A 10,241-nucleotide genomic window follows, 5' to 3' on the forward strand; every position below is an offset into this window, starting at 1 on the left:
CGAACATTGTTTCGTTCTGCTGTGCATGGGGTCGCTATGAGTCGGTTCTGACTCGATGGCACCTGACAACAACAACAACAACAACAAACACAATATAGGAAAGATAATAAATGTCACTGAACTGCATATTTAAAAATGGCACACTTTTTGTTATATATATTTCACCACAATGTTTTGTTTTGTTTTTAAGAACAATAGTCAATTTATTAACCTAGCACCATTTGTTCTAAGGTTTCTTGTTGTCAGCTGCCACTTGTCTAGCAATTATGTCCAGATCTCTCTTTCCCTGAGGTGTTCATTTGAGGTTGCCATCTTGGTCATTCTCCACCATTTTGAGCCCCTCTAGAGCTTACAGGTGAAGAGCAAAGATGTCACCTTGAGGACTAGGGTGCGCCTGACACAAGCCATGGTATTTTCAATAACCTCATATGGATGCGAAAGCTGGACAGTGAATAAGGAAGATCGTAGAATAATTGAAGCCTTTGAATTGTGGTGTTGGAGGAGAACACTGAAAGTGCCATGGGTTGCCAAAAGAACCAATAGATCTGTTTTGGAAGAAATGTAGCCAGAGTGCTCCTTGGAGGCCAAGATGGCTAAACTCTGTCTCCCATACTTTGGACATATTGTCAGGAGGGAACAGTCGCTGGAGAAAGATGTCATGCTGGGTAAGATGGAGGGTCAGAGAAAAAGAGGAAGACCCCCAATGAGATGGATCAGCCAGGTGGCATCATTGATGGTGTCATGTGTGGCAGCGGTAGTGAGGTTGGCCCAGGATTGGACATTGTTTTGTTCTGCTGTTCATGGGGTCGCTATGAGTTGGTTCCAACTCGATGGTACCTGACAACAACAACAACAGGGCTTAGAAGACCCGGTGGGCCACACTGTTGGAACCTTGCTTGGTTGAAGTGGCTAGGCATGACACCTTTTTCTGCCATCCCCTATAAATCTTGGTCATGGAGCCAACCCTAGAACCACCCTTAAGGTACAGGTTCCATGCTGTAGAAGCAGCTCATGTGTAAAACCAGTTCTCATCATAGGGAGCAAGCTCTTTATGCTTGGACAGCTTGGCAGTGTCTACCCATTTAGGGACTTTCAGCTTCCCAGACTTTTTGAGGATGGCTTCCAGGGCTCTGATGAACTCTTGGTGGTTCATGTCTTTTACAGTAACTTCAAGCATTGTGTGGCCTCCGCAGTGCAGGCCAGAGGAAAGGGGCACAATGATTTTGTAAGTAAAGAAAAAAACAAAACAAAAAACTTTCCACTCATGATGATTTGAATATACTACTAAGAAAAGGAATTGGCAATTCACAAGAGGGCAAAAATCACTGTAGTAATTTTATTAAAAATACTTCCAGGGAATGAAGGGCTCAGTGCAAGTCAGTTCCATCTCCTTAACCTTCTATATTTTTCTGTGAATCCGGACCTTGTTCACTAAAGACCAAGTAAGTGGTCCATAGACGCCAGGCATAATGGTAGCACAATGAAGTTGCTCAGTGAGGCTGTTAGATTTTCCATTACTAAAGAAAGATTTATTTCAGTTTAGTCAACTTTACATTAAGAGAGGAAAGTAGAAAGATTTTAGAAAGATTTCCTAGCAAGTTAAAAATACAAAGCAAATTTTAAAATAAGATGACCCATAATTAAAACAATCTCTTTAAAATTATAGTTGCTATGTATGTTTTCCCCTAAGAATACAGTGATTATCTCTCTTTTCCCATAAATGCTGAGGATTCCTATTACTTGATACATTAGGTATTTTCTCACTTTACAAGACAGGTCAAAGAAATAATGGGACACATTGTGTAAGTTCTGTGTGACACCTGTGGTGATTAACTTTGACATTTGGTTGCTTTATTAGTAACACAAATGTTGTTTCTAAGTGACTTGCCAGAAACGTAATTCGTTAAGTTTCATGACATATTGTGTGCCATGTCTGAGTAGTATAGACAAACTAACCAACAAGAGAAGCGCTTATTAACCTCCATGAAAGACAAACCACTTAGTTATTTCCCTTAAGGCTGAGACAACCTGAGAACTGTCAGCTCAGTCCAGTCTGAGAAAGACAGCAGATCTCCCTTCTATTGAGGCAGCTGTTAATTTACTCAAAGCGATGAAGATGTTTAACAAGATCTGGAAGCAAAAAAACACTAAACAGAAGGCACTGTGTAGAGAAAGAAAGATGCCTGGGGGCTCTTTAAACTAGCAGTTTCTATCTCAAGTGAAATAGGTGAACAGATGAGTTTTTAACCCTCAATTGACTTAGTAGAAACAGATCCAGTTGGGATCTGGCTTGCTCACCTCAGAACCTTAGAGGCAGACGTGGCTTCACCTTGACATCACTTCACCAAACTGGCAGACACCATGAACACAATTACCTAAGAGAAAAACTAAAATCAAAGGTCCTGATGTCACACTGTCTATTGAAGAAAGCATGATTTAGTGTTCAGTGAATTAACTAGTATTTGGCTTGATTATGTTTTTACATGATTTCTTTCCTTGCCTGGTGATTCTATATTGATGTTGAACTAATCTGATTCCTGAGTATCTCCATCTCCTGTAACTTTACTGTGAAGAAGTAAAGGGAACAATATAAAAAAGTTAGATTTTAAAAGGAACATGTGTTAAGTGACCAAGATTTTAATTCATGTAAAAAGCCATACTGTTCTTTTGTTTTATGAAGATAGCATTGTTCTTGTTGTTAAGTGCCATCAAGTTGGTTCCTACTCATAACTGCCCTATATAGGGTTTCCAAGAAGTGGCTGGTGGGTCTGAACCACCAACCTTGTGGTTAGCAGCCCAGTGCTTATCCCATAGCACAACACCAGGACCCCATGTTGTTGTTGTTGTTAAGTACCATCGAGTTGGTTCCAACTCATAGCTATCCTTTTAGGGTTTCTAAGGAACGGCTTATGAATTTGAACCACCAACCCTGTGATTCAAATTGACCTTGTAATCCAGAGCTTTATCCTACAATGCCACACCAGGCGTCCAAGACCCTATTGTTGTTGTTGTTGTTAAGTGCCGTCGAGTCGGTTCCGACCCATAGCGATGCTGTACAGGGTTTCCGAGGGTGTAAATCTTTACGGGAGTAGAAAGCCTGATCTTTCTCCCACGGAGCAGCTGGTAGTTTCGAACCGCTGACCTTAAGGTTCGCAGCCCGATTCGTAACCACTACGCTACCAGAGCTCCTTCCAAGACCCTATAGGAACTCTCTTTTATGAAGAATAGTGTGCTTTTACTCATTAATTATTTAAATTTGTTTATGCAATAATCACTTCAAACATGTATGGTATTTTTCCATTTACACAGCTTTTTAATATTTGTGTCCTCATTTAATGTTCACAAATTGATTATGTAGTAGTTACTGTTTTTGTTGCTGTTATTGTTAAGTGCCATCAAGTCAGTTCCGATTCATAGCAACCCTGTATAAGGTTTCTGAAAAGTGGCTGGTGAGCTTGAATCACCTACCTTGTGGCTCTAACCATTCTTGTAGTGCAGTGCATTAACTTCAGTGGAACACCAAGGTATTACTACCAGATTTTACAGATAAGGAAACTATGACACAGAAAATTAAAGTAACATTCTCCTGATCACATATCTACTAAGCAAGCTGCAGAACAAGGATTTGATCCCCATAAGTACTCTGTTCTTTCTCTTCTGTTCCCACTGCCTTTGAAAGATGTTATAGGTCTTTCACTGAAGGGTTTTCACTATGTTCCCTTTATAGGACATCAGGCCACTCAATGAATTTTAAATTGATGGGGATCATGCATGTTACCAGATTCCTTCAAGTCTATTAAAATTCATGGCAACTACATGTTTGTCAGAATAAAACTGTGCCCCACAGAGTTTTCAATGGCTGATTTTCAGAAGTAGATCACCAGGTCTTTCTTCTGAGGTACCTTTGGATAGATTCAAGCCTCCAACCTTTTGGTTAGCAGGTAAGCACAGTATCTGCTTTTATCACTCAGGAATTCCCATCATGTATACCTTAACTACATGTTTGGCATTTAAAAAGTTTTTGTAGCATCTTCCTATTAAAAAAATAATAAAAGATAAGGACTTTAGACTTAAAGAGAAATTTGGTATGTTGCCTTTAAATGGCTCAGTATCCAAGAAGTTGGCTGCTTGTGTCATCCTTTCATCCCTCATTAATGTACTGCTTGACAGTGATTAAAAACTTGTTGTTTTTTCTGTCTCATAGACACAGTCAAACAGCATGTACATCTGGTGACCTCTGAGAATTTCCCTGCTAATCAAGGAAACTTTCTTGTAAGAATTTTTTTTTTTTTTTTTTTTTTAAGAACAGAGAGAAACTTGAGCCCACTAATAGATGTGAAATGGTAACTTAGAGTTATCTTTAAGGGAAAACTCTAAATTACAATTGTCCCCACCTTCAATCTGCATCTAAGAGATCCCATCTGTAATCCCCTTATACCAAAACAGGGTTACTAGATTACAAATAGTGCTAAGAAATAATAATAAGAAAATATAGATGTCAAGAACTCTATGTTGTTGTTGTTGTTAGTGCCATCAAGTCGATACTGAACCATAGCGACCTTATGCACAGCAAAATGAAAAACTGCCTGGTCTTGGGCCAACCACACTACTGTTGCCACACATGAGTCCATTGATGCTACCACTTGGCTAATCCATCTCATTGGGGGTCTTCCTCTTTATCTCTGACCTTCCACCTTAACAAACATGATATCCTTCTCCAGAGACTGGTCCCTCCTGATAATATGTCCGAAGTATGAGAGACGAAGTTTGGCCATCTTGGCCTCCAAGGAGCACTCTGGATGCACTTCTTCCAACACAGATCTGTTGGTTCTATGGGCAGCCCATGGCACTTTCAGTATTCTCCTCCAACACCGTAACTGAAACGCATCAATTCTTCTATGGTCTTCCTTATTCACTGTCCAGTTTTCGCATGCATATGAGGTTATTGAAAATATCATGGCTTGGGTCAGAAGCCTCTTAGTCTTCAAGCTGACATCTTTGCTCTTCAACACTTTAAAAAGGTCTTGTGTAGCAGATTTGCCTAATGCAATACGTTGTTTGATTTCTTGACTGCTTCTTCTGTGAGTGTTGATAGTTGATCCAAGAAGAATGAAGTCCTTGACATCTTAAATCTTTTCTCCATTGATAAGAATGTTGTTTATTAGTCCAGTTGTAGGTATTTTTGCTTTATTTACATTAAGATGAAATCCATACCAAAGGCTGTAAATATTTTAAGTCCTTTTCACTTTCAGCAAGTAAGGTTGTATCCTTTGCATATCGCAGGTTGTTAATGAGTCTTCCTCCAATCCTGATGCCACATTTTTCTTCACAGAAACCAGCTTCTCAGATTATTTGCTCAGCATACATGTTGAATAAGTATGGTGAAAGAATACAACCTTGTCGCACACCTTTCTTAATTTTAAACCATTCAGTGTTCCCTTGTTCTGTTCAAACAACTGCCTCTTGGTCCAGGTACAGATTCCTCATGAGCACGATTAAATAGGATGGCACAATCATAGCATAGTACACATTTTAAAGTAAGTTTATTTCTATACTGTCAGCCCACAGCTATAGTTCAGGCATAAAAATTAATCTGAACAAGAAGTCATTATGTTAGCCATCAGAATTTTAATTTGTACAGAACCCAGAGAATATAGAATGCATTTTACAGCCTGTAGGTGGCCATAGGCTCATTTTCTAATTAGTTTTGTCCATATTAGGAAACCTGGTGTGGTTCTGTAGGATCAAAACCAGACTACTAACCGCAAGGTCAACAGTTAAAATCCATTAGCTGCACCTTGGCAGAAAGATGAGGCTTTCTGCTCCTGTATAACTTTGGAAACCCTCAAAAACAAGGGTGGGGATCCTTTTTTCTGTCAAAATTTATAACACCATTTGCAGGTTATACAAAATTATCATCTTAAAAAATTAGCCTGCTATATTTGGTCAAACATTTAATTAATGTTTAATTAATGCTGTAGGATAAAACACTGGACCACAAGGTCAGTTTGGATCACAGAGTTTGGGTTCAAATTCACCAGCTGCTCCTCAGAAACCCTAAACAGGGTTGCTATGAGTTGGAATGAACTCTCTGTCATTTAACAATAACAATGTGATGGCTCTTATTTGGTTGCCTTGGCAGGACTGTATGTTCCCCATGCCTGCTCTAAAGGGTCACTTTGAGTTGGAATCAACTTAGTGGCAGTAAGTTTTGTTTTTGGTTTGGTTTAGTTTGGTTTTATTCATATTTACAGAAAAAATAGCTTCCTAGAAAGGATGTTTTACCAACTTGAAATAGAGCAGTTAATAACACAAACGTCAATTTATAATAGGCTGCTTTTAACAGTTTTATTGAGATATAATCCATATAGCATAGAATTCACCAATTTAGAGCATATAATTCAGTATTCTTATTGTATTCACAGATATATGCAACTATCATTACTGTCAATTTTAGAATATTTTCATCGCTTCAAAAAGAAATGTTATATCCTTTAGAAATCATTCTTCTGTCTTTTTCTTCTGCCCTATTCTCACCCACCGCATATGCATACAAGCAACCACTAATTTATTTTCTCTTTCTTTAGATTTCCCTGTCTGGGACATTTCATGCGATACTGGTGGTTGAGGTGATTTACAGTTAGCTGCTAATCCAATGTTTGGTGGCTAGAACACAAGCGGCAGCATTTTGGAAGAAATGTCTGGCAAAATACTTCCATAAAAATTACAACCCAGAAAACCCTAAGAATAAATTCTAGATATGAAACTATTCTACAATACATGGAGTGGCTATGAGTGAGAATCGACTCAACAGCAATTTAATTTCTTCTTGGTTTTCTTTGGCTATGTCATATGAATGTAACCATACAATATGTCATCTTTTGTAACTGGCTTCATTCACTTAGATGTATTTTAAAGGTTCATCTAAGTTGTACATCATTAACTGTTGTTGATAAATAGGAAAAAATAAAACAATTGCATCATTATATCACTACTTTTAAACCCCTCAAAAACCCTACTTTGATCAATCTGAAGAAAGGAGAAGGCTATATTTGTTTACTCTACTGAGTTACAAGATAGAAGTGTCAATGTCTTTCTCCCCCCCACCCCCTATTAGGAAATATAATAGTTATGTAGGTGTTTCACTAGAATTTTGCACCTCAAAATAAAGAAAGCAAAAATCCTCACATCATGATAAATTGGTCAAAGACTTCATTTAGCTTGACTCCATCATCAACACTCATGGAAGCAGCAGTCAAGAAATGAAACAACTTATTTCATTAGGCAAATTTGAAGCACAAGACATACTTAAAGTGTTCAAGAGCAAAGATGTCAGTTTTAGGACTAAAGTGCTCCTAACCCAAGCCATAGTATTTTCGATAGCCTTATATGCATGTGAAAGTTGGACAGTGATTAAGGAAGACCGTAGAAGGATTGGTGAGTTATGGTGTTGGAGAGAATATTAAAAGTACCAGCTTCTAGAAGAACAAAGAAATCTGTGCTGGAAGAAACACAACCAGAATGCTCCTTGAAAGCCAGGATGGTGAGAAGGACGTCACGCTAGGTAAAGTGGAAGGCCAGGGAAAAATACGTAGACCCCCAATGAGATGGACTGGCACAATAGCAGCAGCAGTGGGCTCAGGCTTAACAATGATTGTGAGGATAATGCAGGGCCTGGCAATGTTTCCTTCTGTTATGCAGATGAGTCAGAATCAACTCAATGGCACCTAGCAACAACAATTTTAAAGGTGAATTATCAATTCCATTGCTTGGTATATGTCCACGATAAATGAAAACATATGCCCACTTAAAAATTTGTACATAAATGCTCACAGCAGTAATATTCCAAAGAGCTATAAAGGGTATCTGTGCCCATTCCAAAGAGAGGTGACTCAACGGAATGCAGAAATCATTGGACAATCTCTTTGATACCCCATGCAAGTAAAGCTTTACTATAGGTAATACAGAAACAGCTACAAGCATACATTGACAGAGAACTTCCAGAGGTTCAAGCCGGATTCAGAAGAGAACATGGAACGAGTGATATCATTGTTGATGCCCGATGGATCTTGGCTGAAAGCAGAAAATATCAGAAAGATGTTTACCTGTGCTTTATTGACTACTCAAAGGCTGGCTGTGGGGCACTACAAATAGAGACTTCAGCTAAAGAGACATGATCCCTGCTCTCAGCTGGGTTATATAAAGAAAAAGGTGACATCAGGATTGGAGGAAGACACATTAATAACCTGAGATCTGCAGATGATACAACCTTGCTTGATGAAAGTGAAGAAGACTTAAAACATTTACTGATGAAGATCAAAGAGCACAGCCTTCAGTATGGATTGCATCTCAATGTCAAGAAAACAAAAATCCTCACCACTGGACCAATAAACAACATTCTTCTCAATGGAGAAAAGATTGAAGTTGTCAAGGACTTCATTCTTCTTGGATCAGCTATCAACACTCATGGAAGCAGCAGTGAAGAAATCAAATGACGGATTTCATTAGGCAAATCTGCTACACAAGAACTTTTTAAAGTGTTGAAGAGCAAAGATGTCAGCTTGAAGACTAAGGTGCACCTGACCCAAGCCATGGTATTTTAAATAACCTCATAAACATGTGAAAGCTGGTCAGTGAATAAGGAAGACCATAGAAGAATCGATGCCTTTGAGTTATGGTGTTGGAGAATATTGAAAGTGCCATGGGCTGCCAAAAGAACAAATGGATCTGTGTTGGAAGAAGTACAGCCAGAGTGCTCCTTGGAGGCCAGGATGGCCAAACTTTGTCTCTCACACTTTGGACATATTGTGAGGAGGGACCAGTCTCTGGAGAAGGATATCATGTTTGGTAAGGTGGAGGGTCAGAGAAAAAGAGGAAGACCCCCAGCAAGATAGATTGGCATAGTGGCAGCAACAATGGGCTCAAGCGTGGCAACAATTATGAGGTTGGCCCAGGATCAGGCAATGTTTTGTACTGTTGTGAGTTGGTTCCGACTCAATGGCACCTAACAACAGCAACATAAAGGAAAACATAAATATGCACTGTTGGATGAATGGTATATCCATATGTAATGCATTTAGGAAATGTTGTGGCTGGTCAGGAAAAGAGATTGGACCGTAAGATAGCACTCCAGTAGTTATTCATTGCAGCTTACAGCTGCTAGTAAAAGGTTGGTAATTGGAACCACTCGATGGTTCTATGGGAGAAAGACCTGGCAATGTGCTCCATTAAAGAAGACTTAAGAGGCAATTATACTCTGTCACATGAGGTCATTAGGAGTAGAAAAGCAACTCAATAGCACCTAACAACAGCAACAACATAGCTGTTACATTAAAAATATTTTATATGAATTAAAAACTAGGAAAGGTATCCTCTAAAATAAAAATATACAATGTTAGATAAGAAAATTTGGAGAACTCTAAGCTACTCAGATACAAGGAAAGGGTGGAACTGAGAATCTTCCCCCACTGGTGCTTTGTAAGACTCAACTTTCTTAGATCAGTAACAGGAAAGAGGTGAGGCATTATAGATTAAGCAACGAACTGCAAACTGCAATGTTGGCAGTTAGAATCCAAATAAAACCCCACACACTCCTAAGATATCCTATACAGGATTGCTGTGAGTTGGAACTGACTTGATGTCACTTAATAATAACAACAACAGCAATGACAACAACAACAAAAGGCCTAGAGTACAAATTGAGAGCCACAATAATACAGAATAGTAATAACAGAAGAGAGAACAGAATCCTCATGGACCAGCTCAGAAAAACAGATCAAATTATATCTAGTTTGCAGGAAAGGACACAATAGGGTTAATGTTACAAGCAGTTTAGATTTCATAAGATCTTAGTAGCAAAGATCTTAGTAGCAGATATTGGTGTAGACTGAATCACTGAGCTCCCCAAAGAAATGAAGAGATTCCTACGGGGAAAAAATAAGAAACCTCTCTACCCTTCTAAAAGACTGGGATGTGGATTAAAAGGAATTGAGCATGCTGGGAATACCTTGTTAATTCGATTTAATATTACTTTGAAACTGAGGGCTATCCCAGCAGCTGTGTGATTTTGAATCTAAGAATAGGAAATCCTAACAAAGACACCATCTTAGATACTGCTGCTATAACAGAAATACCACCAGTGGATGACTTTGTTGTTGTTGTTAAGTGCCGTCGAGTCGGTTCCGACCCATAGCGACCCTGTACAGGGTTTCCAAGGGTGTAAATCTTTACGGGAGTAGAAA

General features: G+C 38.9%; 1 protein-coding gene and 1 pseudogene across 1 annotated transcript in view; both read right to left on the reverse strand.

Moving 5' to 3' along the window:
- Positions 1–10,241, reverse strand: part of IL1RAPL2 (interleukin 1 receptor accessory protein-like 2) — a 2,128,207-nt gene that overhangs the window by 1,224,946 nt on the left and 893,020 nt on the right. The gene's annotated exons all lie outside the window — the stretch shown is intronic.
- Positions 227–1,183, reverse strand: LOC102835376 (annotated as a pseudogene).

This window comes from Chrysochloris asiatica, unplaced genomic scaffold (genome assembly GCF_000296735.1).
Source record: "Chrysochloris asiatica unplaced genomic scaffold, ChrAsi1.0 scaffold00159, whole genome shotgun sequence".
In the NCBI taxonomy this organism is placed as follows: domain Eukaryota; kingdom Metazoa; phylum Chordata; class Mammalia; order Afrosoricida; family Chrysochloridae; genus Chrysochloris; species Chrysochloris asiatica.